Genomic DNA, 27,216 nt, shown 5'->3' on the forward strand with positions numbered 1-27,216 from the left:
GCCTTCTGGGCCCCCCCCACCCCCCCCACCCCCCCGGCAGGGACTGTGTACCGGCTGCACTGTCAGTGGCCCACATCATCACCGTGCTAGCCACCCCCACCCTTCCAGCCGGGTCCCAGCTCTGGAGAGAGATCAGGTTTCCAGGACTGCCATTCTCCTTCTCTCTCTCTCTCCCTCTCTCTCTCTCTCTCTCTCTCCCTCCCTCTCCCTTTCTCTCCCCTCCCTGGAAACCCTGGCATGACTCAGGGCTCTTTTCATGCAGGAGAGGGCTATTGATCCTTTAGTCAATTCCCCTTCTGTCTTGCTAGGGAGCCTGTAAGAGCACGAGCCAGGAAGTTGAAAGGGGGCAGACAGGGCAGAGTTTGTTCTTGGGTGCTGCCAGGCCTGCCAGAAGAGCATGGGACTGGGAGTCAGAAAACTAGTCATCTGGCCCCTTCCCTGCTGTGTGACCTCCACTAAGGCAGTGCTGTCTCTGGGCCTTTGTCTCCCCCACTGTAAAATGAAACCAGGCTTGGACAAAGGCATTTCTGAGTCAAGGCTCCTTTTCTACAAAGGGGTAAGATTCTCAATGCCCAAACCAAACTCTTTTTATCTTAGATCCTAGCACAATGTAGCACGGCGGCCTGAAACCAAGTTCCATCCTTCTGTCGAGGATGCCCAGAGGTGAGGAGTCCTAAAGGAATCTGTCCTGTGGATAGCTACTCTTGAAGTTTGGGAGTGGGACAGGTCCTGAGATACCCCCACCTCACCTGCCTGGATGTTCACTTAAGAAGTCCCTACTCAATATCTTCCATGTTCTTCTGCTATGTCCTAAGCCGGAAACTAAGAAAGATTGGCTAGAGATACAGAGGTCCAAGCCTTCAGGGGATTTACTCTCTCCTAGGGAACATGATATCCCCAGAGTTATTAGACGAACCCATGAACCATATGAAATTTCCGAGATGCAAAAAAGGCAATTTCATATGGTTCAGCTTCGTGCTAATATTAGCAGGTACTGGAAATCAGTGACTGCACTCTGTGCTATGGGAGAGAGAGATGAGGCTTTCATCCGAACCGTGTGTTGGGTTTGGAGAAATTTGGCCAGCTGCTGGGCCAGCCTGCCCTCCCTCTCAATCCAGACTTTTGGCCTTGGAGGTAGACACATCGGCCAAACCCTTGTCCAGACTCTGGCTGAGATTCCAACATTAGCCTTTCTGGTAACTGGCCAGGTCAGCTGCCCGTGGGGAGAGAGGAGAGTGCTGTCCATCCACAGTGCACTGTTCCTCTGTCCTGAATGCCCTGCCTCGTATCTTGGGAGCTGAGGCTGGACGAAAGTCAGAAAGGAGGGAATTGGGAACATCCACGCTATTCTTCACTACCCTCCCCCCCAGTCTGGTGGCAGACAAGAGCAAGATCACACACTTGAAGCCTCATCTGGCACAGGGACACATGACCTGGTGATGCTCGGGTCTGAAGGGTACTAGTGAGAATGTGGAGACCCGAATTTCACAGGGCTCACCTGGAATTATTCTTGGAGGAGGTGTTGCCAAACAGAGTCTGAATGAGGAGAGAGGATAGATCTGATGGAGGAGAGAGGATAGATCTGATGGAGGAGAGGTTGGGGGAGGGGAGGTGGGTTGGGAGGAAGAGCCGGGCTGCGGCATCCGGCAGAGGGCAGAGGACACCAAGCATCCTGGAGAGCCAGATGCTCTGGCAGGTGAAGGAGGCTGCCTGTTGCCCCTCCTCCCTGCCCACGCCCCCCCCCCAATGACTCCAGCCTTTGTCTGAGCCAGCACCCGGGTCACGGGCAGGATGGCATCTGGCCTCAGCAGCCGCCCACTGCCGGCGTGCTCTCGTGGTGCTTGTGGACCATTAGGATGATTTTTTTGATGTTTACTCCCTGCCGTCTGTACCACAACCTTCTTTGTGGGACACACTCAGATGACATCTGTTAGCATGCTAGGACAGACACAGCTGGCGTCCACATTTCCAGGGGCTTCCTGACCTTGGTGCAGGGGAGGTTAGTTACCAGGCTTTGGCTGGAGGGTGGGGGGATTGTTCATGTTATGAGCCAGAGCATTTGAGATGGACAGAGTTGGGAAAATGGTGCAATTCCCTCTTTGGCAAGGGAGAAAACTGAAACCTGGAGACTTACTCACCCAAGGACATCAGGCGAGTTTGATAGTTTGAGGCCAAGCCAGAACTAGAGCCCACTTCTCCCCACTCCAAGTCTGTGGCTGGGCCCCTGACCCCGTCAGTTCCACCCATGTGACCCAGACCAATGCCCAGCTTCCTCACTACCCAATCTCTCTACCTGAGACACAGGGAGAACCACCCCGATCCCTCCGAGGATGATGTGTAGTAGCATGGTGAGGTCATGTGTTAGGAGCACTTTGGAAAATGCCAGAAACCAGAAAAGTGCTGTGCCATGATTGTTATTGTTGCTGCTTTTCTTAACAATCAAGGTCATTAGCACTGAAGAAAATGCACAGGAGAAGTCCTGCTGGCCCCACCCTCATCACTGGGGAGCTCCTAATGGAGCTGGGTTTCCTCTCTTGGAACTTTCCTCGGCTCCGCCCAGATAGTGGGCCTGGAGTTGGGAGAAGCAAGGTGATTGAGAGGGGGAGCTGGAGTCCTGGAGAGGGGTGGGCAGAACCTTCCCCCTGCCTGGGCCTCCCTGGCCCTGCCCTTTCCACAGGGTGTGCACCTCTGAAAGGTCAGAGGAAGTGTGCAGGGGAAGCCCTCTGATCACTACTTCTTCCTCTACCTGCTGGGTTGGCTGCAGAGCTCTGATTTGGGGGCTAAGAGTCAGCAGGTTGGGGCCGCTGTAATGTGACGGACAGAACAGGCTGATGTGATTGCCAGAGCCAGTCTGTCATTCATTCGCTCGTTTGTTTATTCATTTAACAAACATGAAGTGAGCACAAACTGTATGCCCGGCACTACATTAGGATTTCGGGAGAAGTCATGTCCAGGACGCAGGGTGGCTAAGAATCACCCCCTTTTGGCTCAAGGACAAGTGTCCTGAGCCTGGGGGCCCACAGCAAGCCCTGAATGGCACAGTGTTCCAGAGAACTTGAATTTGTGTCCGTGGAGAGCAGGGAAAGATAACCCCCGGCCTCAGAAACAGAAGGCCTAGGTTCCATATGTAATTGAGCTGAGAGGGGCCTTAGAGACCATTGCAGGGCAGCCCTGTGTTACCAGTGAACCTCTGGCCAGATGGTGAAGGCTGTGCCCTTGTCCTTTACCAGAGGAAGCCCTCTCCTGGGCCAGGGCACGATGCGGAAGCTGGGCATCCATCTAGTGTGATATATCCAGTCCTTAAGCTGCCCCCCCCCGCCCCCGTGTTGTCTGATTTTGCAATCCCGTGCCTGCATCCTGGAGCCTCTGAGCCAAATCTGGCAGAGCTGTTCCATTGCTGGGATGCCCAGAAAGGATCTGAATGAAACCTTGGAATGAAAACAAACTTCCCAGAGAAACCCTCCCGTTTCTCCTGTAATCCTTAACTTCCCATTTCCCATTTCAGCCCCTCTACCCTACTTTCCAGAGGCACTGTGGTATCACAGGATAAAAGGGTGGATGTAGAGTTGGTTGGTACCTATGACGCAGATCTTTATTGAACTTCAATGTTCCCATCTATAACGTGTAAATATTATCACCTTTCCTGATCTGCCCTATAGAGTGTTGTGATGGACAAACGAAATACGGTAGGAGAAAGCATTGCATACACCCTAAAGGGCTAGGGATGTGCAAGTGCTAGCTAAGCATAAGGCTTCATATTCCAGGACCTCCTCTCATTCCCCACTGCTCATTTCTTTTTTTTTTTCTTAAGATTTTATTTATTCATTAGAGAGCGCACGCGCGTGCAGGGGGAGGGGCAGAGGGAGAGAGAGAATCCTAAGTGGACTCTGCACTGAGCACAGAACCTGATGCAGGGCTCGATTTTATGACCCGGAGATCATGACCTGAGCCCAAATCAAGAGTCAGACGTTTAACCGCCTGAGGTTTCCGTTCCTTCTGTCTGCTGCCCAGCCCCTTGACCCCACTACATAGCATATCCTTCTCTGTTCTCTCACTGCCAGCTCCAGATGCTGCTCGCCCTGGGTCCTCCCTCCTTGCCTAGATCAAGACCCAACACAACACGTGTTGTGTGTTAAACAATAGTGACAACAGTAGAAGTGATAATCCGACCCACCATCCATTCATTATGTGCTAGATACTAGGATTATCGCATGTAATATTTGCAACAGGCAATCAAGTCTTCATTTGACAGGTCAATAAAAGGTATTCATATAGCATAAGGCTGAGGGCCAGCCCTAGCCTAAAACACACATAGATTTCCTCTGTCCATTGCCGAGTGAGTGACTGACTGGTTGACGAGAACATGGAGAGATTCTGCAGCATTTATTGAATGTCGCCTGAATGTCAGCTGCTTTCACATTATGTCATAGCCACCACCTGAGACAGGTGCAGGATTCGTCTTCCAGTTCATCTGGTTACAAAGCAGCAAAAAAACAGGGCGGGGGGGGCGGTTTTTATTAGAAGCTCAGAGAGAAATATCACAGACCTTAGTGGGGGAAAGTGTAGCCCCTGGGGGGGGGGCTTCTCTCTGTGCACTCCCTTTTCCTCTGCTCCCTTGTGCACGGGCACAGCGTGATTGAGATCAACCCAAGCAGGGGGTTCAGCCTCCAAATCCATATGACCTTCCTGCTTAGCCCTCCAAGTAGGTGAACTGAGTCTCTCAGCCCAAAGAGATGCCAAGAGGTGCTGATTGCAGCTTAGGTCCCGTGTCCACCCCTGTGCCAATGATCTGTGGCCCTGCTGGAGGGAAGTGGGGACGAATCAGACGTGGCCACCGAGGACTGTGCCTTCAACAGGGGCTACAGGAAGGAGCAGCTGTTTCTAGAGGGGACATTCTTTGACCTTACGTAGTGGATTCAAACCCAGATACGCTCTTCACCACAGAAACTGTGTCCAGGACATTGTAGAGATGATGCCCTGGTTTCAGCTTCTAAATAAAGGGCATGTGAGTAGTTGTCCCAGAATCTGTGGGTTTGGCTAGGAGGCCTGGAAAAATAAAATTAGCATTTGTGAACCCTGCTATATGCCAGGCATTGCATATACATTTTTTTTTAAGTTTTATTTTTGGGATGCCTGGGTGGCTGAGTTAGTTAAGTGTCCGACTCTTGATTTCAGCTCAGGTCTTGATTTCAGGGTCATGAGTTCAAGCTTTGCATTGGGCTCCATGCTGGACCTGGAGCCTACTTAAAAAAAAAAAAAAAAAGATTTTATTTTTAAGTAATCTTTATGCCTAATGTGGGGCTCGATCAAGAGCCGAATGCTCTGCTGACTGAGCCAGCCAGGCACCACCACCCCCTTTTCTGCATATACATTATTTTTAATCCTTACAGCACTACTACAACATGCTATTGTCCCAGTTTTACGGGTAAGAAAGCTGACACCCAGTGAGTTAAGTATCTTGCCCAGAAATCTTCTGGCCGGTTAAGCTTGGGCTGATCTTTGACCCAGGCCTGTCTGACACTGAGACTCATGTCCTTTCTACCATGCATCACTGCCTCCCACAAAAAAGGACTGTTTTACTTTGATTCTGCTGGAATATACACTCCATGAGGGCAAGGTTCTTTGTCTTTTTGTTCACTGATGTATCCGAGGCAGCTGGAATAGTACCTAGCACACAGTAAGGACTCAGTAAAAAACTGAGGGGATTTTGCTTTGGTATCTTCTGTACTCCTGGGCTTCCCATGGTCAGAGGACAAAAGGGTAATATTCTAACCCCTGGAGAATGACCCACTGGGTGTGCCTCTGGTCCCCACTCCACTCCCACAGTCCACGTTGATGGGGGACATTAGGAGCAGTCCTTCAATGTGGAGGCGTCAAAAGAAACGTATGGCCCTGGAACCATCTCTGCTGGTGGGCACCGTCTGACCTAAGACACTTTGTCCTGTGAGGGGAGGAGGGGAGAGGAGGTTTCCCTGACACTGGAAAAATCTCTTTCCTGGAACTAGGAAATGAATGCCAAGTTCCTCGATGGCTAGAGAAAAGAATGCTAATTTCCATTAGATTTTCAGCCCCAGGGGTCAGAGTTCACCAAATCCTGGATTTCAACCCATGCCTTTCTATGGCAAAGCTCTGTGTTCTCAGTCACCCTGTCAGCATTCCCAGTCCCAGCAGCCTGGTCCTATATAAGAGTGAGGATCCAGTGGAACTGGGTTCAAGTTGGCCTGGGCAACCGTGTGCCCATGGACACATCATTTGACCTTCTGGACTCAATTCTCTCGTGTTCTGGCACAGAGCAGGTGCTCACCAAATTTAAATTTTTCCTCTTCCAACCATTCCTTTCTCTTTCTTCTCCCTGGATCCTGCCATGAGCCTGCCTACCTGCTCCCTGCTAACCTTTGGGCTCAGTACATTTATAGAAGGATAATAGCCCATTATCCCCCACTAACCGAAAGGCCCAGAGGCCCCAACCTCCTGCAGCTGTCCACCAAGGCACCTACGGGGGCCAACCATGGGTTGCATCATTTCCCATGACAGGTTACCCTCCAGGGATGTGCTTGCTCTTCGTGCAACCACAGTCCTGGAAAAGAATGGCAGCAACCAATCTTACCTTGTTGGCTCCTGCCCTGCATTCCTCCCCTGGAAGCAGATGCTGTAAGAGCCAATGCTGGGAAATCTCTTGTCGATGAAGGGAGCGAGGCTGGGTCACCCTGTGGCCCAAGGATGCCATTACTCTTTGGTCACCCAGGTCAGCTGCTGTTGGAACTGAGCAGGCCACTTGATAAAGAGGCAGGAGAGTCCCAGTCTGGGAGCCCCTCCCCTCTCTAGCTGGTATGAGGCAGCAGCTGGGCCAAGGTAATACATAAAGCAGAACTTGCCTTCCCTGAGCCAGAAGGGGCTTGGCACTGAGCGCCCGGGTCGGGTCCCGGTTCTTGCTCCTGCTCCCTATGGATCGCTGGAGTGGTCCAGGTCCTCTGGGAGTGGGGGACGTTCTCCAGGATGGCATCCAGTAATGGGAGATGCCTTCAGAGGAAATGAGGGTGTGAATTTTAGCTGCGAGTTTGTGTGAGCGGGCCTATGGCAGCTGGCTGGCGGGTTACAGCGTCAGCCGAGCCCACTCACAGCCTGTGAGCTGCTTGGAAGGGGGGGGTGGTGCCTTAGCCATCTCGGAACACCCAGGGTTTAGCACAGCCCAGGGCTCATAGGATGATCGTGAACATAAAATGTTGGATGGATGGATGAATAACCGGATAAACAAATAGAAATTTTTCATTAAACTGGAGTCGAGATCATAGCAATGTTTACGTTCTTCCGTCCCAGGGTCCCCATCCCTGTTTAGCGCTTCCTCATCTGGTGCCTGAAGAATGGCAAAGGCCTCCTACTGACAGGCAGGGGCGTCTAGAGGCATGAGTTCTAGATTCGAAGTTGGGAGGCCTGGGTTTTGAACCATTCGAGTTGCTTTATCGCGTTTGGGTAATCACTGAGCCTCTTTCCAGACTTCAGTTTGTTCATGTGTCACATGAGCCGTTTGACCTAAATGCACTTCAAGGACATTTCAACCTTCAAATTCTCTGCCTCCTCCTACCAAACAACCCTGCAGATGAATGAGAATTGGTTACCGACATTGAAAAATCCGAAGATTTCAAATAGGAATCCAAACGTCTTGCTTTGTCTCAGAAGTCAGAAGTGCTGACCCCGTCGGCCTCCCTCTTTCTCAGGACATCAGTTAGCAGTTGCTGAGTAGCTTCCTCCGCATTCAGACAAGCGTGTGCCTGGGTCCTTCTCCCCCTGTCACCTAATGCTCAGCCTGCTTCGCTTGTTTCGTGCCTGCCTCGTCCCTTAGGCATTTGAGTTTGCAAACCTAGAATGAGAAAAATAAAACTTCTAAGTGTGGAGGCAAGGGCACCTAGGATGGGCCGGCAGCGCTGAGAGGCAGCTGCTCATGCTTATCCAGGCTTAGGTGGCAGAGACTGGGGGCAGCTTCCTGGGAGGTGGGGTGAACAGAAACAGGAGCCGGTGCCCCAGGAGACTTTGCTTAGGGACATGGCGCCCCAGAATTGTTGAGCCAAGCTGCATCTCCCCCTTCTTGGCCCCTCTCCCCGTCCTGGACCCATGCCGGGAGTATAACTCTGTATAACTGTGTAAATATAACTCTATGGCCACTACGTCAAGGTTTGAAGAGGGCTGGGGCTCCATTTTAGAATTTTGACAATGGTGGTAATTCCCTTTTTGTTCCTCTCTGCTGTCCAACCTCCCCTAGTATCTTTGGCACAAAGCAGGGCAGGGCGTTGGAAGACCAAGTGCTTAAGTGCCACATGAGGCAATCCAGGAGGGCAGCTCTATTTGGACGAGTGCCGTGCACATTCTCCCGCTGACTAGCTCAGCTCTTCTCCTGCACCACGGCTGTGAACAGCTGCCCCCCCAAGAGCTCCCCAGGGCCAGCCCAGTTCGGGGTCCCGATCCCAAAGTCCCTTGTCTAACTGGGAGCTAACTTGGGCCCCAGCTGAAGTCAGGGCTGTTTCCCAATCGGCTCCTTAGTCATCCCGCCCGAGCCCCAGGCAACTCTGCCTCTGTTACCTTAACCAGGGAACACATCTGCTGCTTACCCATTCACCGAATCTTTTCTTCATACTTTCTGGCTTGTACGCTTTTCTTTAGCGTGTTACTTTTAGTTTGATCGATTATTCTGTGGTCTGGTCTAGTCTTGTGTGTGTGTGTGTGTGTGTGTGTGTGTGTGTGTGTGTGCGTGCGCGCGTGCGCGCGCGCGCGCGCGTGTTGTTCTAAAAAAAAAAAAAAAAAAAAGTCTGTATTTCCTTCCCCCAGCCAGGCATTACTCACAGTCGTCATGCCTCATTTGACACCTTTCATATGGACATGACATCTCTAAACCCCAGTGTACACAGCAATTATGCTTGTCCCACTCACTTTCAGAGACACTGCATGTTCAGGCGGGCTCTTGTTGTTTTCCCAGTGTCCTTTAATCCGGATGGTGGCTATTGAGCAAAGTGGTTCTTTTTGTTTTTACAGATCTCCCCCCAACCCCACCCCAGGATAAAAGGAATGCATAAAAATCTCTAACATTTACTGAGCACTTACTCTATGTTAGGCACCCATACCAAATATTGAAATTGCATGATCTCCTTTTCCTCCTCAGGACAATTCTGTGAGGAAGGTGGCATTCCTATTCTCCTTTTTTCCAGAGAAGAAACTGAGGCTCAGAGAGCGAAAATATTTTATCCAAGGTCCCACAGCTACTAAGTGGAGGACGGGGAATTCAAACCATGCCTCTCAAATTCCAGAGTCTGAGCTCTGTACTGCTTCCATACAAGATCATTCTAGAAAGTTTGGAAAATTCAGAAAAGCATAAAAGAAAAAAGATGTCCCTAAGTCCAGAGATAACTGTTAACATTTTGGTGTATTCTCTAGTATTCTTTTATATCTATCGGTGAATATATACATTTTTTAAAATTGGAAACACATTAAACATTGTAGGGTTTTTTTAAGATTTTTTTTATTTTCATTTTATTTTTAAGTAGGCTCCACACCCAACGTGGGGCTAGAACTCATGACCCTAAGATCAAGAGTCGCATGCTCCACCAACCGAGCCAGCCGGGTGCCTTCATTTTATTTTTAAGTAATCTGTACACCCAAGGCAGGGGCTTGGACCCCCAACCCCAAGATCAAGAGTCACATAGCTCCACCAACTGAGCCAGCCAGCCGCCCCCAAATATTGTGGTTTTGGTTCTAATTTTTTCCTACCCAATCCTATCTGTATCGTGAGCATTCTCCTACATTATGAGGAATTGGCCACAACTCATGTCTCAAATAGGGTCCAGGGAATCTAATAATAGCAGGCTACCAGAAGCAAAAGGTTGGTGTGATTTTAGAAGAGAATTAAAGATACGAACGCCCGCAGCCTCTAACTTGAAAGTGGACAATCTGGAGCCAGCCTGGGTGGGGCGCAGAGGTCTGCACCTGGGATGAAGAGATCAGAGAGGGGAGAAAAGCTTGCAACTCTTGAATTGCCTTTGAGAAGCTCCGTCCCTCCCTCTGAGTGTCTGGATCCCACATGGATGTGCAGGCCCACTTGTGTTTGAAGTGAGAGTTACAAATGCAAAGTGGCTTTTACACAGGCTCAGCTAAGGGCTAGGAGTTCTGGAAGAAGATATGAAACACCCTAAATCAAGCCCCCTATAAACCTGTGAGTGGAATTACTCACTAACGACAGAGAGGCTGGCCCTGCCTGGAGGATGTGTGCTTACACACTGGCCTCTGGTAGGAAAGAACCGTGAGGCTTTCCTGCCTCCTTTCTCTTAAATGTGTATGTGTGAAAGAGGCTGGGTAGATTTTATCTGCGGCTATATTTTTAAAGGAAAGAAACCTTTTTTTTTTTTTTTTAATCATCCAAGAATAGAGCAGGGAGGGGCAGAGGAAGAACAGGAGGCTGTCACCAGCCGTAACATAATGAGCAAATGCAGGGCTGGGGGCAAAGACAGCATCTAGTGTATAGGACAAGACAGAGTGATGCTTGTGGTAGGTCATTCGACACCTCCTGGGAATGACAGCTGAGTTGCCAGCCTCTTGAAGGTTGCACCAACCGCCTGTTATAAATTCAAGAGTGACAGAGTCCTGGTGACCTCCATGACTGACACGGTCTTATCCAAAGGATGTTGGCACGTGTTCAGTGCAGGCTCCAGAGCTGAGATAGGAGGTCTTGGGTTCATCCACGAGCTGGTGCCACCTCACTGACTCTGGGGAAGACTGCCACCACTCTGTGCCCATGCTCTGTCCCCTGGCCTACAGGGAGGTTTCCCTCCTTCCTGGGCCATCTTAGGGAGATAGACGAGAAAAATGGAGAGAGATGCTTTGAGTTTCCATTATGAATGTAGAGGAATCTTCATGATCACATTGGCTGTTCCAGAACCTTCTACAGCAACACAGGAAGAAGACCGGGTGCTATCATTGCACATGTCACTTAACTGCTAAACGGTAGCCTTTTCATTCTACTTAAGATATCAGATAATAGAGTCCTGAATACCTTACAGGGTTATTACAAGAATCACATGGGGTAATGGATATGGAAGTGCTTTGTACACTGTAGAGTGCCTAAAATATGTGGGTTATGATTTATGAAGATTCTTGGATGGGGATCTGACTCCTCTGAGGTTTGGAAGGCCACCTCTCCAGCTTATATAAAATTTGAGCCCTCTTCCTTGGGTGCAGTGGATTCTCTGTATGGCTGTAGATGGGAAGGTGAGTCCCAGCAAGTGTGACGGAGTCGCTCAAAGTTGGTGAAGAATCTGGGACTCTCCAGGCATTAAAAAGAGCCCCTTAATTGAATTCCACTCTTGACCATGCCACTAGCTAACAGTGTGACCTTAAGCAAGCCCTTAACTTCTAAGCTCAGTTTCCTCACTTGTTATTTGTTCCTAATCACAAAGGATCCTTATGATAACCAGGGGGAGAGTATGGAATCTACATAGAAGTGTTTGAGAAGTTAAAAGCACTCTCCGTGTGTGAGAGTACATCCTTAGAGCTCAGAGGTGTTCCTGAGGATGCTGACCTGAGCCAGTGATCCATTAAGATGAGAAGTCCTAGAATCCTATTATGTCAGTGCTGGAAGGAACCTTAACTCCAGCCCCTCAATTTTACAGCAGAACTGCGGCCCGGGAAAGCACGGGGTTCCCACTTGTACCCTGACCAGGCCAGGCTCTACTCTAGGGCTCAGGTTCCCCCCAGGCACAGTGGGGTGCCCTCCAGTTTACCTCCCCCTCATCCCAGCACCTCTGAGGAAGAACTGAGACATTCACTCCGTATATACTGTAATAGCCTGTGTTAGAGCCTCTGGGATTTACCTCCGCCGTCCCTTGCAGCAGGATGTAAACCGTGCCTTTCGTCCTGACATCCCAGAATCACCCCAGTTTTCATCCCTTCCCTCGGACATCACGCAAGCATTGATCATCAACATTTAGGGAGCCTGCCCTGCAGGGCAAAGTGTGGAGCTGGGCCCTGTTACCAGCGGGCCGCAGCAGCTCAAGGAGGGCAGCTCAGGGATGGGCTCTCCGGAAGAAACCCTGCTGAGCAGTTGGCTGAGCAGCTGAAACCACAGGGCGTTACTCTTGGGGTGTTAGGGAGGCCAGGTGAAGGGAAGGGCGGGGTGAGAACCGGCCGGCTTCCCCGCGGCGTCCCGAGGTTGAAGGGTGTGGCGCGGGGAGGACGAGGGTCCTGGGGGAGGGAGCCGGGCCGCAGTGAGTCATTGTCCCCTCTGTGAGCCATCGCTAGCTGGCCGGGGTGGAGCCGCCCGCCTTCTGGGGGGGGGGCTTTGGCGCGGAGCCAGACTTGTAAGGGGCTGAGGCCTTAGTGACCCCAGCTGCTCCCGGGGCTGGGCGTCGCTGGAGCGGAGCTGGAGCAGAGCTGACCGACTCGTCGGAACCGGCTGACCCCCGGGGCGAGGGCGACGCGGGTGGGCGTGGGGCCGGGCGGCCGGGAGAGCGGAAGGGGAGGCACCGGGCGCCCCGGCCGCAGAGCCGCGACCCCGGGCTCGCGGGTGTGGCGCTCTCCGCCTGCCCGTCCACCGGGCCGAGGCCACCGCTCTGGAGGTCAGTCGCGACCTGGTTGGGGAGGAGGTTCAGTGGCTCGCCCCCCTCCCGAGCCCTGGGCCCAGGGCTCCCTGGCCGGGTGGGGGTGGCACGGGCTGTAGGACCCCGGAATTCTCGGCGGGAAGGGGTTGGCGCTCTCCCCAAACTGTTTCACTTTGGATCCAAGAGGAGACGGGCTTTTGGGCCTGGGCCCCCAGTTGCTAATTCCCTGAGTCTCCCTCCCTCATGCTTCTCTTCCACCTCTCCCCACCCCAAGCAGGAGATCGGGTCACAGTTGCCTTCTCCCTCCCACTTTCCTTCTGTGCGCTCCCCACTTCTGGCTCTCAGCCCCCAGAGGAATCTCGGGCCCCTGTGCCCGGTTTCCCTTTACTCCCATCTCCAGCACCCCCCCACCTGCACCCTCACCCCCAGAATCAGAATTTCTAAGTTGATTGGTACTTTCTTATTAGGCTCATATGGTCGAATGAAGTATACTGTGTTGTTCAAGGACAATTTTAGACCATGAAATTGACAATAGAAGTTCTCATCTAAAACAGTCTTGCTAAGTTTTGGTAGATCCATGGCTATCTTTGATCGTGCAGATTAAAAAATGTTGCAGGCAGAAATAGTGGAAACCTATTTTTCTTTTTCTGTCCTCTCTAGCTTTCTTTTCTCTGGTGCACAAAATTGAACGAATATTCATGATACATTTTCTTTACTGGCTTATGCATGTCTCTCTTCACTACTTATTTATGTAGGTTATTTAGTATTTCAATAACCTAATGAAGACAACTAAACCCACTACCCAAGCCAAAAATAAGGTCACTACCATAACCTGCATCCACCTATGTGCCCTTTCTATCCCATGCCCCTACCTCATCACCCATTCCAACCACTATCGCGAATTTTGTGTTTATCATTCTCTTGCTACATATATGTATGCCTAAGCAAATATACTACTTAGTTTTACTTTATGTTCTTTATTAAAAATATATACTATATACAGTCACCTGGGCTTTTTTAATTTTCATTCAATATTATGATACTAAGACTTATCCCTGTTGAATGTGGCTGTAGTTCATTCAATTTCACTGCTATATAATATTCTCTTGGTGAAGGTATCACCCTTTTTCACAGTTGTGAGCAGAACTACCACAAACATTCCTATTCATGTCTCCTGGTGCATGTGTACAAGTCTCTCCTGAGTATAGATCTCAGAAGGGAATTGCTAGGCCTTGGTATATGAATATTCAACCTTGTAAGGTAATAACAGGTTGTTTCCCAATACATTTGTAGTAGTTTTGCCCCTACCAATGAAGTGTAAGAGACGCTATTGTTCCATGTCCTTTCAAGTACTTGGTATCCTCAGACTTTTTAATTTTTGTTAACCGAATGGTAGAAATAATATCTCTTATGGTCTTGATTTGCAGTTCCCTGATTAGCAATGAAGTTGAGCAACAGAAATAACACAAATAGATCAGACCTACAAAAATTGCAGATATTGGGGTTATTAGGTATAAAAAATAGGGGTACCTGGCTGGCTCAGTCAGTGGAACATGTGACTCTTCATCTCAGGGTTGAGTTTGAGCCCCACATTGGGTGTAGAGATTACTTAAAAATAAAATCTTCTAAAAAATTAAAATAAATAAAATAATTTTTAAAATATATTTTAATATGTCCTGAGAGGGGGTGCCTGGGTGGCTCAGTTGTTTGAGCATGTGACTCTTGATTTCAGTTCAGGTCATGATCTCAGGATCCTGAGATTGAGCCCCACGTCAGGCTCTGTGCTGATCTCTGCTTGTGATTCTCTCTCCCACTGCTCCCCCCCTCAGATAAATAAATAAATCTTTTAAAATATGTTATAAGAAATAAGAGGGTATTGAAAGAATGATGGACAGGAAACTCAACTAACCAGGCAGATAATCAAAGGGAACTTCTAGAAATGAAAAAATTTCTACAGTTACAATAAAGGATATTTAAATTTCAGTGAATAGTTTAAAAAATGATATATTACAGCTGAAGATAAAATTAGCGAATTGGAAGATATTTCTTCTTCTTTTTTTTAATTTTATTTATTTATTTGACAGAGAGAGACCCAGCGAGAGAGGGAACTGCAAGAGGGGGAGTGGGAGAGGGAGAAGCAGGCTTCCTGCTGTGCAAGGAGCCCGATCCGGGGCTCGATCCCAGAACCCTGGGATCATGACCTGAGCCGAAGGCAGACGCTTAACAACTGAGCCACCTGGGCGCCTCCTGGAAGATATTTCTGAAGAAATTATAGAGATGATGGAAAATGTGGAAGAGGTGTACAGGCAGGAAAATAGAGCAGGGGTTGACAAAGTTTTTCTTTAAAGGGCCAGAGAGTAAATATTTTAGGCTTTGTGGCCCTTATGGTCTCTGTCATAACTACTCAGCTCTGCTATTATAGTGTGGAAGCAGCCTGTAGTTGATATGTAAATGAAGGGGTATGGCTGGATGCTAATCAAACTTCCTTTACAAAAACAGGCAGCAGGCCAGATTTGGACCGTATGTTATAGTCTGCCCATCCCTAGAATAGAGTAAAAAGATCCCAGTGTACCTTTAATTAATGTTCCAAGAGGAGATAATAGAGAAAACAGGAATATGACAATATTTGAAGAAGTGGTGGTCAGGAATCAATGAAATACAATCATTATATTTATGATACCTAATGAATCCCAAGAGGGATAAATAAAATTCACCCCTAGACACATCAAAATGAAACTACAGAACACCAAGGGTAAATTATTTTAGAGTAAACCCGAAGTTAAGTTGCTTTCCAGGGAATGACATTTAGACTGACAACTGATTTCTCAGCCTCAATGAGAAGAGCCAGAAGACAGTGGAATAATATCTTCAAAGCGCTGAGAAGAGAACTGCTAACACGGAATTCTAGCATCAGTGACAGTCTTTCAGGAATGAGGGTAAATAAAGGCCTTTGCAGACAAACAAAAACAAGTTTCTACCAATAGTGATTTCTAAAGGAAATAGTTCAAGAAGAAGAAAAATTACCTTAAAAGAAGTCTAAAATTCAAGAAGGAATGATGAGCAAAGGGAATTGTAAACGTGGTGCTAAATTGGAATACTGATGTCAAAGAAAATAGAGACAACAATGTCTAACTTACAGGGATAAAATGAAACTACAGTTAAAATCCCCAGTAACAATAGCATATAAACTGGAAGGTGAGTAGTTGGAGTTCAAGCGTTCTAAGGTCCTTGTGTTGTTTGGGAAGAGGTTAAAGATACTGATCATAGGGAGTTTTTAAGTTAAATACATATGTTAAGGTTTCTAGGCTAACACTATAAAACTAGAAATAATGTAACTTCAAACTAGGGAAGAAAGAAAAGGAAACAGGAATGAAGACAATAGAAAATGTGGCCATTAAAAAAAGGTTTAAGGTTGTGAGCTAGAAAAAATAATAACTATTACCATTTATTGAGGAGCTACCATGGAGTCATTTTGATTCATTAACATTCATAATTTCATGTGATATGTGTAAGAGTGCCAGGCAAAAAGAAAGCATAAAAATCATAGTTTCTGTTATCACTGCATCTTTGTGTTCAAAACAAGGTCTGGAACTCAGAAGAAACTCATTAAAGAATGAATGAAATGGAAGTGAGTATTGATTCCATCTAAAGATGAGCAAAGGGAGAGAATCGCAAGCAGACTCCCTGCTGAGCATGGAGCTCGATGTGGGACTCCATGCAAGGCTTAGTCTCAGGACTCAGATCATAACCTGAGCTGAAATCAACAGTCGGTCGCTTAACCAACTGAGCCACTCAGTCTTCTCCTCAGTCTTCTTATCTGTAAAAATAAGTCATAGAGTACTTGATGCCAAATAATGCTCATTAAATGCTAAACGCTCACTAAATGGTAGATTTGGGATTCGACCATAGCTACTTTCCCTTCTACCATGTAGTAGATTTTTCCTCTCTTCTCTAATGCAGAAGCATGATGTAACAGCTGAGAACATGAGCTTTGGAATCAGGCAGACCCAGGTTCGTGGCTCAGCTTGACCTCTAGTTAACTGTAGGACTCTGGGCCTCAGTTTCTTCCAACTGTTGAGAGGAGATAACAGAAGCTATCACAAAAGAGTTATAAGACTCGGAGAATGCGTACCAATCACTGGGGTGCTGGAGATCACAAATTAGGTCCCAATTTAATATAAGGGAGAGTAGGAGCTGGTGAGTAGGCTCCTAGGGAGCAGCAAGAGGAGAATGGTTTCTAACACGGGACAAGAGATTAGTCTAAATGACTTTAGGTCCCTTCCAACCATAAGGTTCCTTATACAGAAGTCAAGGAAATACTGCACTATTTCCACACTCACCTTCGGACCGGTGGGCAGGCCCCTAGTGTCTCCACACCCAACAGGTGAAATGGGCTGATGGATAACATTCCATAATAACCACAATAATTATTTGAGTGCTTACTATGGGGCAGCAATGTGTGCCTTTATGTGGATTAATTATCTCAAAATCTTGCAAAACATTTTAAATGAGGTTACTATTATTATCCCCAGTTTATCGCTGCCAAAAGAATGAACAGAGACATTAACTAACTTTCTTAAGGTCAGACAGGTAATGACAGTGGATGTGGGCTCACTGAGCCTGTGCTCTTGATCACTGCACTATACCATAAGAGAAAAAGAGAAAATGAGCCCTCGTATCTGGAAAGCACCTTCAAGGCAATATTGTGGAAGAAGTGTAGCCTTTGCCAAACTCTGGTTTGGATTCTAGCTCTGTATTACCGTGTGGCCCTAGACAAAGTACTTAGCCAGTTTCTTCTCTGTAAAACAGGAGCACTATTATCCACTGCCCAAGTTTGTGGGGAGGGTCAAATGAGATAATATCCAAGGTCCTCGAAAAGACTGGAGACTCTGTATTTCCACTGTGAGTCAGAAAGGCCTTAGCTCTACCTGTTCTATGCAGATGCCTATGTGCCCTGAGCCAGTGATGGGGTGACTTTGGAAGAGTGAGTAGCTGAAAGCCAACTTTTTCCCTTCTGCTTGAAAAGAGAACTGGTCCGTTGCCCTCAATGCCCTTCCACCACCACCCCTGCTGCCCCCCCCCGCCCCCACACCACACACACACACACACACACACACACACACACACACACACACAGAGCTTGGTGTTTAGAGAGCCTGGTCTGTCTCCCCTCCCCTTGGCCTCGCCACTCAGCCTTGCCAGGTCACCTGTTGTGTTGTTCGATGTTGCGCCAGGCCCTCCGCGGGCTCCCGGCCCTGGACGTGTCAGAGGCCGCTGTCTGGAATAACTGACTTCTGAACCATCGGGCCTCCACCTCCATTACCAAGATGGGGCTGAGCTCCTGGCGGCAGCTGCACCAGGCTCCTCAGTCTTGAACTTCGTCTGCTCTTCCTTTCTGCCTCTCCTCACCTGTCTGCGCAAGCACTGTTCCATTTGCTTTCCTATCTTCTTTTTTAAATTTTATTATGGCAAAATAAGAGAACATAAAATTTAACCTTTAACCATTTTTAGTTGTATAATTCAGTGGCATTAATTACATTCACATTGTTGTGCAACCATCACCACCATCCATTCCCAGAACTTTGTCATCCCCCCAAACAGGAACTGTACGCATTAAACAGTAGTGCCCTGGGCGCCTGGTGGCTCAGTTGGTTAAGTGTCCGACTTGATTTAGGCTCAGGTCATGAGCTCAGGGTCATGAGATCAGGCTGTGTGCTGGCTGTGGAGCCTGCTTAATATTCTCTCCCTCTCCCCTCGCACCCACACTCTCTCTCTTTCTCTCTCTAAAAATAAAAAAAGCACCCCACCATCTTCCCCCAGTCCCTGGCAACCTCTACTCTACTTCCTACCTCTGAATTTGGGCCTAGAGTAGGTGCTTCATCTAAATGGAATCCTGTAATATTTGTCCTTTTGGGTCTGGCTTCTTTCTTTTCTTCTTCTTTTTCAAGATTTTATTTATTTATTTGAGAGGGAGAGGCAGACTCCCCACTGAGCAGGGAGCCCAATGCAGACCTCGATCCCAGGACCCTTCAATCGTGACCTGAGCCGAAGGCAGACGCTTAACAACTGAGCCACCCAGGTGCCCTGGCTTCTTTTCCTGAATACGATATCCTCAAGGTTCATCCATGTTGTAGCAAATGTCGGAATTTCCTTCCTTTTTAAGGCTGAATAATAGTTCATTGTCTGGATAGACCACATTTTCTGTAACCATCCCTCTGTCTTGAATCAAACCTCCTTGGGTATATCATGGTTTACTGTAATATGGAGAGAACTGTCTCCTTCCTGGAGGCAGGAAACTGAGGAGGTGGTGGGGGGCAGTGCAGCCCAGTGTGCTGTTTGTAAACTCGGCTCTGGAGCCTCTTCTGGGGTTTCGCCCTTCCAGAGGTCTCTCTTCTCAACAGATAATGCGAGTGACATCACCTGGACCTGGATTGCTAGTTGGAAAGGAGAGCAGGGATTACCTGAAGCTACAACCTCGCCTTTGCCTGCCTTCCTGGGGACAGAGGCTGCTGTTTCCCCCCGGGGGTACTCTGTTCTCAGTACTGCAGGCAACGGGTCTGGAGACTCCAGAGCAGCTTTTGTTTTCTCTGCTTGTTGTTGAAGGTTTTGTTGTGTGTATTTCTTCCCCTCATCGGTGTGTCATCTCTGGCGTCCTGCTTGGCTTGGTGCCCTTCTGGATTTCTGTATGCGCCGTGCTAGAACTCTGGGGCTTCTTAGTACAGGCATGTCCCCATCTTCCTTATGAAGACTTCTCGGTCTGGGAGTTCCCTTCAGCAAGGGGCCCCTTCCTTCCTTTCCCTGCCTCTTCCCCGCCTTTTCTGTTCGTGCCCCCTTTATACCCCTGTGGAACACCAGCAGCTGCGCTGTCTCTGTCTGGACCACAGTCTGCGCCCTCAAGGTGTCCACAGGCTAAGAGGGCGACGCACGCTGACATCACACACCCCCTCAGCGTGTCTCCCAGATGCGTCTGGGAGGAAGTCGAAGAACCCAGACTTACCCTCTGAGCTCATCAGGACAGGAATCCGCCAGCTCCAGTGCCCTGGGTAGGGCCTCACATTACCTGACCGCGGGATATAGGCTGCTCCCTTGCTCTCTCGTTCCTTCCTTTCCCCTTGTCATAAAGGACCATGTGGCCTGTGGTGTGTCTTAGCTTCTTCCCGGCTCTTCCTGTGGTTGCATGGCCTTCACGGAGTCATATCACCTTTAAGACCATGTGTTATAAAATTGGTAGAAAGAGTAACATCATCAGTCCTGTCTACCTTAAAAGGCCCGTCCCCAAAGAGCACACATCAGAGTGCTTTGAAATGGCAAGGCATCACCCGGATGTGAGTTCTTACCACAAGCTTCTTTGACTCTCCGGAGCTTTTCTGCCTTTCTGCTCGGTCTTGCTGACACCACTTCCCAAGGAACCTCAGGCAGGCAGTTCCCCAGATGGAGCCGCAAAAGTTCGAAGTTCTGGAGAAGTCTGTGGATGGGGAGTACCAATGACTTCCTGGTACATAGAGCCCAAGACCCAGACCCAGGGCTGGGAAGCATGGTTCACTAGCCTCTCAGTGCAAGGTCTCAGTGCAAGGGCCCTGGGCCTCTGTACACAGAAGAAGTGACAGTCCTCTCAGCTTTCGTCTGAGGTAGGCTGTTCTTGTTATCCTTGGTTTTCAGCTGAGGATTCTAAGGCCCAGGAAGAATGGATTTGGAGGAGGGGGCGCGGAGGGAAAGGCAAGCCCCGAGCTGCTTGGGAAGAGCTGGTATGGGAGAGCCCGCGAGCTGAGAGGGGCAGGAGTCTGGCCAACGATGGGCAGCTCTGGCCCGCAGGCAGAGCTCCGGGAGGGACAGGGACCGTGATGCCGGCTGCTGTGGCACCTCAGCCCTGCTGAGTCCATCCCCTGGTCAAACCGGATTCACTCCCGGTTTTCTTCCTTAGCTATTTCTTAGGGGCTGGCGATCCAAGGCCATGCTCCAGGTTGACGGCTAAGTCAGCAGCTACTTGCAGCTAAGTCTTGCAGCTACTGACCTAAGGCACCTCTATTAAGATGTTCGAAAGATGCCCCCCTCAGATGACTACAGCCCGTGGGCACATGACCTGTCCCATGAGGCTTAGGCTGTTTCACTCCCAACCACCTCCTTCCCTGGTTCCCGTGTTCAGGGCACACTCTACACGGCAGGAAAGCCCGGAGAAAGCTCCCCCTTTGCTCGTGGTGTGGGCCTGAGCCCATCAGGAGAGTCCAGGCTGTGAGTGAACTCTCCCCAGCAGCGGCTGGATGGCTGCGAGCCGGCCTGCAGGGCAGAGTCTAGGGGTGTTGGACACACACGGAGGAACAGGTAAAGGAGAGATCTGCACCCTTCATTTGACACCCGATCACAGATTTCTTTGCCTCATCGACCTCTGCCTATATTCTGCTTTTCCATGTGGATGGAATAGCCTTTTTGTCCCAATGCCCAGCACTGTGTTGAACTCATCAGGGCTTCGTTGTAAAATGAGGGGGTTTGTATTATATTTTCCTTAAAGTTCCCTTCGTGACTGTGATTCTGGAATTCTACGAGATGTCTGATATAGTGGGTAGGAAAAGCAGAGGGTCTGTTCGCCAAAAAGGCCAGGAACTTACTGGCCAGTGCCATTGCCAGGGATGAAATTGGGGTTAGGTCTGGCCTGCCCCCGAGCATGTGGTCAGTCAACCCCCGGCCCGTTCTGCTTGGAGAAGGTAGCAGAGCATCTGTGGTACTTCACCTACAGGGCTGCCTCATCCCTGCTTCCAGGTGTGGCAGAGTCCCAAGCAGCTCTGTCTCCTTCCTGTCTCCCCAGTGTGAGCCGAGCAGGCACCAGCTCTGGAAGAGGCATCCAAGGGGGTCCTCCTGCAATGCAGATCTCTGGCCCTGAGTCTGAAAGGGAATTCTTTGGCCAGGTGGCCCTGTTGCCCAGACAGCTCCTGCTAGGAGGACATGGTAGCATTTTTGGCACCTGACAGTGTGCTGCCCCACCTGGCTCCTTTGGAAAGAGAGTGAAAAAGTCCTGACCAGGGGGCCTGGGAAGGTGGGGCATTAGGGTGAGCTTCAATTCTGGGGATCAGCACCTCTCCACATCACTTCTGGGGATGGTCATCTCCCTGCCCTCCTTGCAAGCAAAACTCAGAGTCTTTGGAGGTCCTTGCCTTTCCCAAAGCAGCTCAACTTCTGCTCTGTGCTCCCTGCCTCCTAGGTTAGGTTGGCTGGACATTTTAGAGAGAAAGGTTGCTCCTCTTCCTATTTACTTCCTAGGTTTATCTCAGCCCCTGAGAAGTAGCTTATCATCCTATTAATGGGGCCTTCCACCCCAGCCTCCCCAGGAAGAATGGGAGCTGTCAAGACTGTCCATTTTCTTTTCCCTAGAACCTTCTGTAACCTCCTCAGCATTTTACCACATCCCCCTCTTGTCTTGACTCTTGAAACTATTCCCAGAGGAAGAAAAGGCAGTTCACCCTCCTACCCCTCTTTAGAGCCAAACCTCTGTTTGTTCTCTTGGAAACCATGGCAACCTGGCCTAAGAGACCATTTCTACCATCTTGGAAGTTAATGTCCCAAAGCCTCGCACTCACAGCTGTGAGCTCTCTGGCTCCTTTTTCCAAAGGGCGACAAGAGCCTCTGGTCCTTCAGATCTGCTAAGAGGAGAAAGTTTCGAACAAACCAACCCCTAGACGATCTTTTCACAAGCAGGTCAGCGATGGGAGCGATGGATTCTGTAGGGTCTGGAGTATGAATACAGGCAACATTAGCTGGGAACCCTGAAGAGTATGCTGGAGTGTGGTCTACACTTCTTTTTCTTCTGCCTTTTTCTTCTCCGCCCCTCCCCACACTTACTCAGTTACTCAGAAGACTGGTGTTGGGGGACAGTTATCTGTTAGCTTCCACCAACTGTTTTTTTTCTTTTCCTTCTCCTCAGCATGTTTGTCTTTCTAGCTCTGGTGCTACCTTTTAAAGCCCAAATCGGGAATCCAGGGAGCCACAGTGATTAACTGCAGGAGCCCAGTAAGAGAATTCCACAGCCTTAGACGGCAAAGTTTCCAGGCCTCACTGCCCTGGGACTTCCCCCCACAGAGGAGTCCTCTTTCTTGCGCTGCCTCAAGGAGGAGGGGGGCAGGGAGAGCAGCTGTTCATCCTCAGCGTCTCCGTGGACTTGGCTGCTGGCAGAGGGAGAGTTCCGTGGCTGAGACCCTAAAGGGAGAGCACTGACCCCTCCCCCCAACCGAAAAGGATTGTTCTCCAGTGATGGAGAGCTCACTGATTGGGAACAGATGGCCAGAGTGTGTGAGCCCGGAGATGGGGGCGTGGGGGTCGGGGCAGGGGGGATGAATGCTCTTGCAAACTTTTGCAGAAGCAAGTGTCAGGCAGATACCGTAAGATGCCTGCAGAGGTCTGGCCCTGCTGGGTCACGGTCCCTCTGAATCCGGGAATCCTCACGCCGCGGTGGGGCAGAAGGCAGCCCTGTTGCCAGCGAGCTGGATCCAGCCTCCATATGTCTATTCCCCACCCATGTGTTACAGGCTCTGAGTGAAAATGAAGTGGGAGAGTGGAGCTATCTTGCAGCTTGTGGTGGGGTAGGACCGGCTTATTGTGTTCAGTTCTTGACTTTTCCACCTCTGTGGACGCTTTGAAAAGAGCCAGAGTCAGATGGTAGTCCCAGGTGCCTTTCAGTCTGTCTAGGCTCCCAGCCCCTTCGTTCATCAGGCCACTTCTTTATTTATGCCAGATTGAGAACTTGGTCGTGCACACTCAATCCTGATTTTAGTTTTTAATCCGCGCAATAGTCTCATGTCCTTTCTCTTCCCCCAACTCGTTAGGGCTCCTCAATTCTGGGGCCTTGGTGTTAGCCATTTGTTTGCCCTTACTTCAAGCACAGATCGAAGCACACATTTGGCTTAGCCAGGCAAGCTCCAGAAGGATGATGGAGGATGCAGGTAGACTCACAGAGTCCATCCTGTGTGCCCTTGGTCCATCATCCATGACCCCAGGGGCATAGATTGGCACTGTGTTGGTGCTCACTGTGATAGCCCCATCGTGCCCACCGGCTTCTCAGCATGCCCATATCCCTTCCACTCCTTGCACCAGTGTGCACTGGACAGGGTTGATCAGTTCCAGAAACATAAGGAGAATGGAATTCCATCCAGTCGGGCTGTTGCTGAAGATGTGGGAACGAGAATGAGAGATCTTGAGATTGAGGTAGATGGGGTAGGGGGAGCGGGGTGGGGGAGATAGGGAGGGAGAGAAGGAAGGAGGGAGACTGGCAGACTGGGAGAGAGGGAGAGATGGGGAAAATGATATACATACATATAAAAAAAAGAAAGTGAGAAGCTTGGAGCCGAAGTATAGGGAGAAAAATGAGACTCTCACCATAGTTCTCCCAGGCTTTTCCTTGGAGGTACTGCAGTGGTGTTTAAAAATGCTGTGCGTGGGAGTTGAGAATTGAATGGGTGTTGGGAGAATGTCAATTCTTTATGTTTACCTTTGCCTCTCCCTAGAGAGTGAGTGATTTCTGCAATGATGGCCGGTCTGCCTCTACCTGTACCCAGAGAGCCCTGGGACTGTGTCCTGGAGAACAAGAGAGAGGCACCAATCCAGCCAGTCTACCAGGACCCCAAGAGGGAGGAGGGGGAGGTGGGGCAAGTGGTGAGGGAGTGGTTCTTGGGACTTGGAGGTAACCGATTCCCTCTGGGGATTGGGTCCCCTTCCGGGACTTCCATGCTTCTTCTTCCCTTGGAAATGGAAGCCCACTGGAGCAGAGAAGCGTGGTTCGTCCATTAAGTCCACGTGAGGTCAGGTGCTGGCGCAGGGCCTGGGATGGAGAGGTGAGACGACCTTTCTGCTCACTTGGAAGAAGAAGACGTACTCGCCACTTTCTCTCCTCTTCCATCAACGATGACCAGCTGAGGCTGAGTCACCTCTTCGCCTGCCCTCTGTGTCTTTCAACAATGGGCTCTGTGTCCATCACCATGGGGATCTGGGCTTTTTTTGAATAGATGTTCTCTCTTGCCCCATGATTTTTGGAAGCTTCCTCTACCTTGGGGGTTCTGAGAGGTGTCTGCTTCTCTTTGTCTTCTTATCTATCCCTCAGTAAGGACCACTCAGCTTGAGTTAATACCCTGAGACTTAGGAATAGAAACACTGGTGTCTGGGGCACCAGCCTTTCCATCAGCCTCCTCTCAACTGTCCGGGACGGTGCCCCACACCAGACCCTTTCCTCACCTCCTCTCTCTTGCCTTCTTGCCCTAGAGGAACAATGGGACGTTGATCACAGTTGGTTTGACAGGCTTAGAAACCATGCCTGCTCTGCTCTTTTGACCCCAAGGTGCTGCCAAGACTGATTTCTGTCCCCAAGTTCTGATTTTCCCAGCAAGACTTTGTCAGCTAACCAGGGCTGTCAGTTAGGACGCTGACCTCTCCTGGGGCCGCCGAGGGTGCTTCTCCCTTCTCCTGCCCTCTCTCCCCTCGTGGGGTTGTTTTCCTCAATACCCTTTCAGAGTTACGGTGGCATCTGGAAACATTCAGTTATAATCAGAGATGGAAGGAATTGGAACAGTTCGTGGGATTTTTGCTCTTTTTAATACTGCCCTAACTTTATTTTATCTGAGGAACATGCCCATCAGCAGTAGGGTTTTTTGGGTTTCTTTTCTCCTCCTAAGGATATACCAAATCCAAAAGGAGCTGGGATAAGGTGGAGAAAAACGGATGATAAAATCCTGTAGCATCTTTTGTATTCCCACCAGCTCTTTCCGGAAGGAGACTCTCTCTTACTGAGATGTTATTTAGTGGTTGTCAGCCTGTAGCATGTTTGTCAAAGTTGGTGCACATTTTTGGCTTGCGGTGTGTGTGTGTGTGTGTGTGTGTGAGAGAGAGTGTGTGAGCGTGATTACCACATGGGCTAGTTCCTTCCACTCTCTTGCCCTCCTTGAGCTGCCTCTGACCCACAGCCCATTTCTTTTTTGTTACTTTATTTTGGGTTGGATGGTGGAGAAGGCAGAAGGCCACAGTGCCCCCAGCCAGTGGCTAATTTCTGATCGCTCCCTGCCTCCTCTGCCAAAAACCTTTCCCATGTGCCTGGTGCCTCGAAGACAAGGGTGTCCCAGGAGGAATCAAGCTCCCTTCTGATCGTCCTGCAGTCTCTGAGCCTTGAGTGCCAACTCCTTGGTACCAGCTAGGGGTCCTTGCCACCTTGACTAAAACCTTCCAGCTTGTGCAGGATAACCCTTCACCCCAGAGCTCCCTGAAGGGTGAGAATTGGATGAAAGTTCTCTGTGTAAGTGGAGAAACACATGTCGCTGCAGAGGCACTTCCAGAGGTCCAGTCCTGGCAGACCTCCAGCCAGGGGGATGCTTTGGGGCTCTCTCTCCATGACTCCTGGTGGAATCGTCTTCACCCTGGTGACATTGGCAGCGATGGGGGCTGATGGCAGGGGGCAGAAGGGGGGTGTGAGGAATGCTGCTGGCTGGAGCCTGCCTTTGACAGGAAGACAGAAGACAGAGTGGCTTTGTCTCCTTTTAATATTCGAAGTGGTGCCGAGGTGAGAGGACACGGAGTTCCTCTCTCCTCGAGGAGCTGAGGCACAGGCCTGTATGAGCAAGAAGACACACATTCCCGGCTTGAGAGGAATGTACCATATTCTTCACTTCAGCTTTCCCTTTCCTGGACCGGGTCCTAAGCTCTGTTCTCCAGCTATACTCTTTCTGTTCCTGAGAAAGTTGTGGTGGCTCTTTTTTTTTTTTTTTTTTTTTAAAGCTGTATGAGGGGGTTGGGAAGGGAAAGCTTTAAAAGTAAAATAATAAAAAACAGACCGCTCTGCCGTTACAAGCACATAAATAGCTTCACTGTAGCCGGGCTGCACACTCGCTTTGCCATAGCAACCTGGAGCGGGTGTTTATAGCATCCTGTCACCCTGACAGGAAAACAGCTGCTTCTCCCCCAGCCCCACGGCCCTGCTGCCTGGGCCTCAGAGCAGTGCGCAGGCACCGCACCCCCCCCCCGCTTCCCCCCCCCCCCCCCCCCCGGCCAGGGGCTGCTGGGGCATGGTGGGGAGGGCAGCCTGGGGTCCTGATGGGCCAGCAGTGGGAACACAGTGGGGAGGGGGGAGCCCAAAGCGAGTGGTGGGCATCTTGGGTTTCCACATTTCCCATCCCTGCGTGTGGCCCCCTCGGTCTCCCATCTCCTGCTGTGGGCTGGAGGAAACAGGGGCGCAGAAGGTGCTTGGTTCCTCCTGAACCTAGGAGAGGCCTGGGTGTTCTCTGAAGCTCACCAGGTAGCTTGTTTCAACTTTCTGAATAAATCTTGCCTCCTGTTGCAAGTCCCAGGAGGTCCTCTTGAGTCCCGATTTCTGGAGGACTCACAGGAGAGGGGCTTTCCTAGGGAACGTCGTGGGTCTCTCTGGGAAAGGGGGTGCCCTGAGATGAATGGAGGCAGAGACGGGCACCCTGGGAGAAGGAAAAGCAGGAGGAGGTTTGTGACCAGACCCTCCCATGCCTCGGTGATCAGTCGAGGTCCGAGAACGCTGTCCGAACTGGGCCCCTCTTCAAGACCTGCAAAGGGCATTGCCCTGGTGTGGTTGGAGGTGCTTCCGATGTTGTTTGCAGAGACGCTTTGTCACCTCTGCGGTGTCCTTAAGGTGTGGGCCCCAGAC

The 27,216-nt window shown here is 50.0% G+C and overlaps 1 protein-coding gene and 1 long non-coding RNA gene across 8 annotated transcripts in view; one reads left to right on the forward strand and one right to left on the reverse strand.

Annotated features, from left to right (window-relative positions):
* ATP2B4 (ATPase plasma membrane Ca2+ transporting 4) overlaps positions 1-27,216 on the forward strand; it is a 94,181-nt gene that overhangs the window by 7,340 nt on the left and 59,625 nt on the right. The gene's annotated exons all lie outside the window — the stretch shown is intronic.
* On the reverse strand, positions 4,177-19,771 carry LOC141371131 (uncharacterized). The gene is made up of 4 exons (XR_012375819.1): positions 19,576-19,771; positions 17,786-18,023; positions 6,608-7,858; positions 4,177-5,243 (listed from the first exon to the last, which is right to left on the reverse strand). It is a non-coding gene; the product is annotated as an uncharacterized lncRNA (long non-coding RNA).

This window comes from Callorhinus ursinus, unplaced genomic scaffold (assembly GCF_003265705.2).
Source record: "Callorhinus ursinus isolate GAN/ISIS: 27379988/994484 unplaced genomic scaffold, GSC_fseal_2.0 scaffold57, whole genome shotgun sequence".
Lineage (NCBI taxonomy): Eukaryota > Metazoa > Chordata > Mammalia > Carnivora > Otariidae > Callorhinus > Callorhinus ursinus.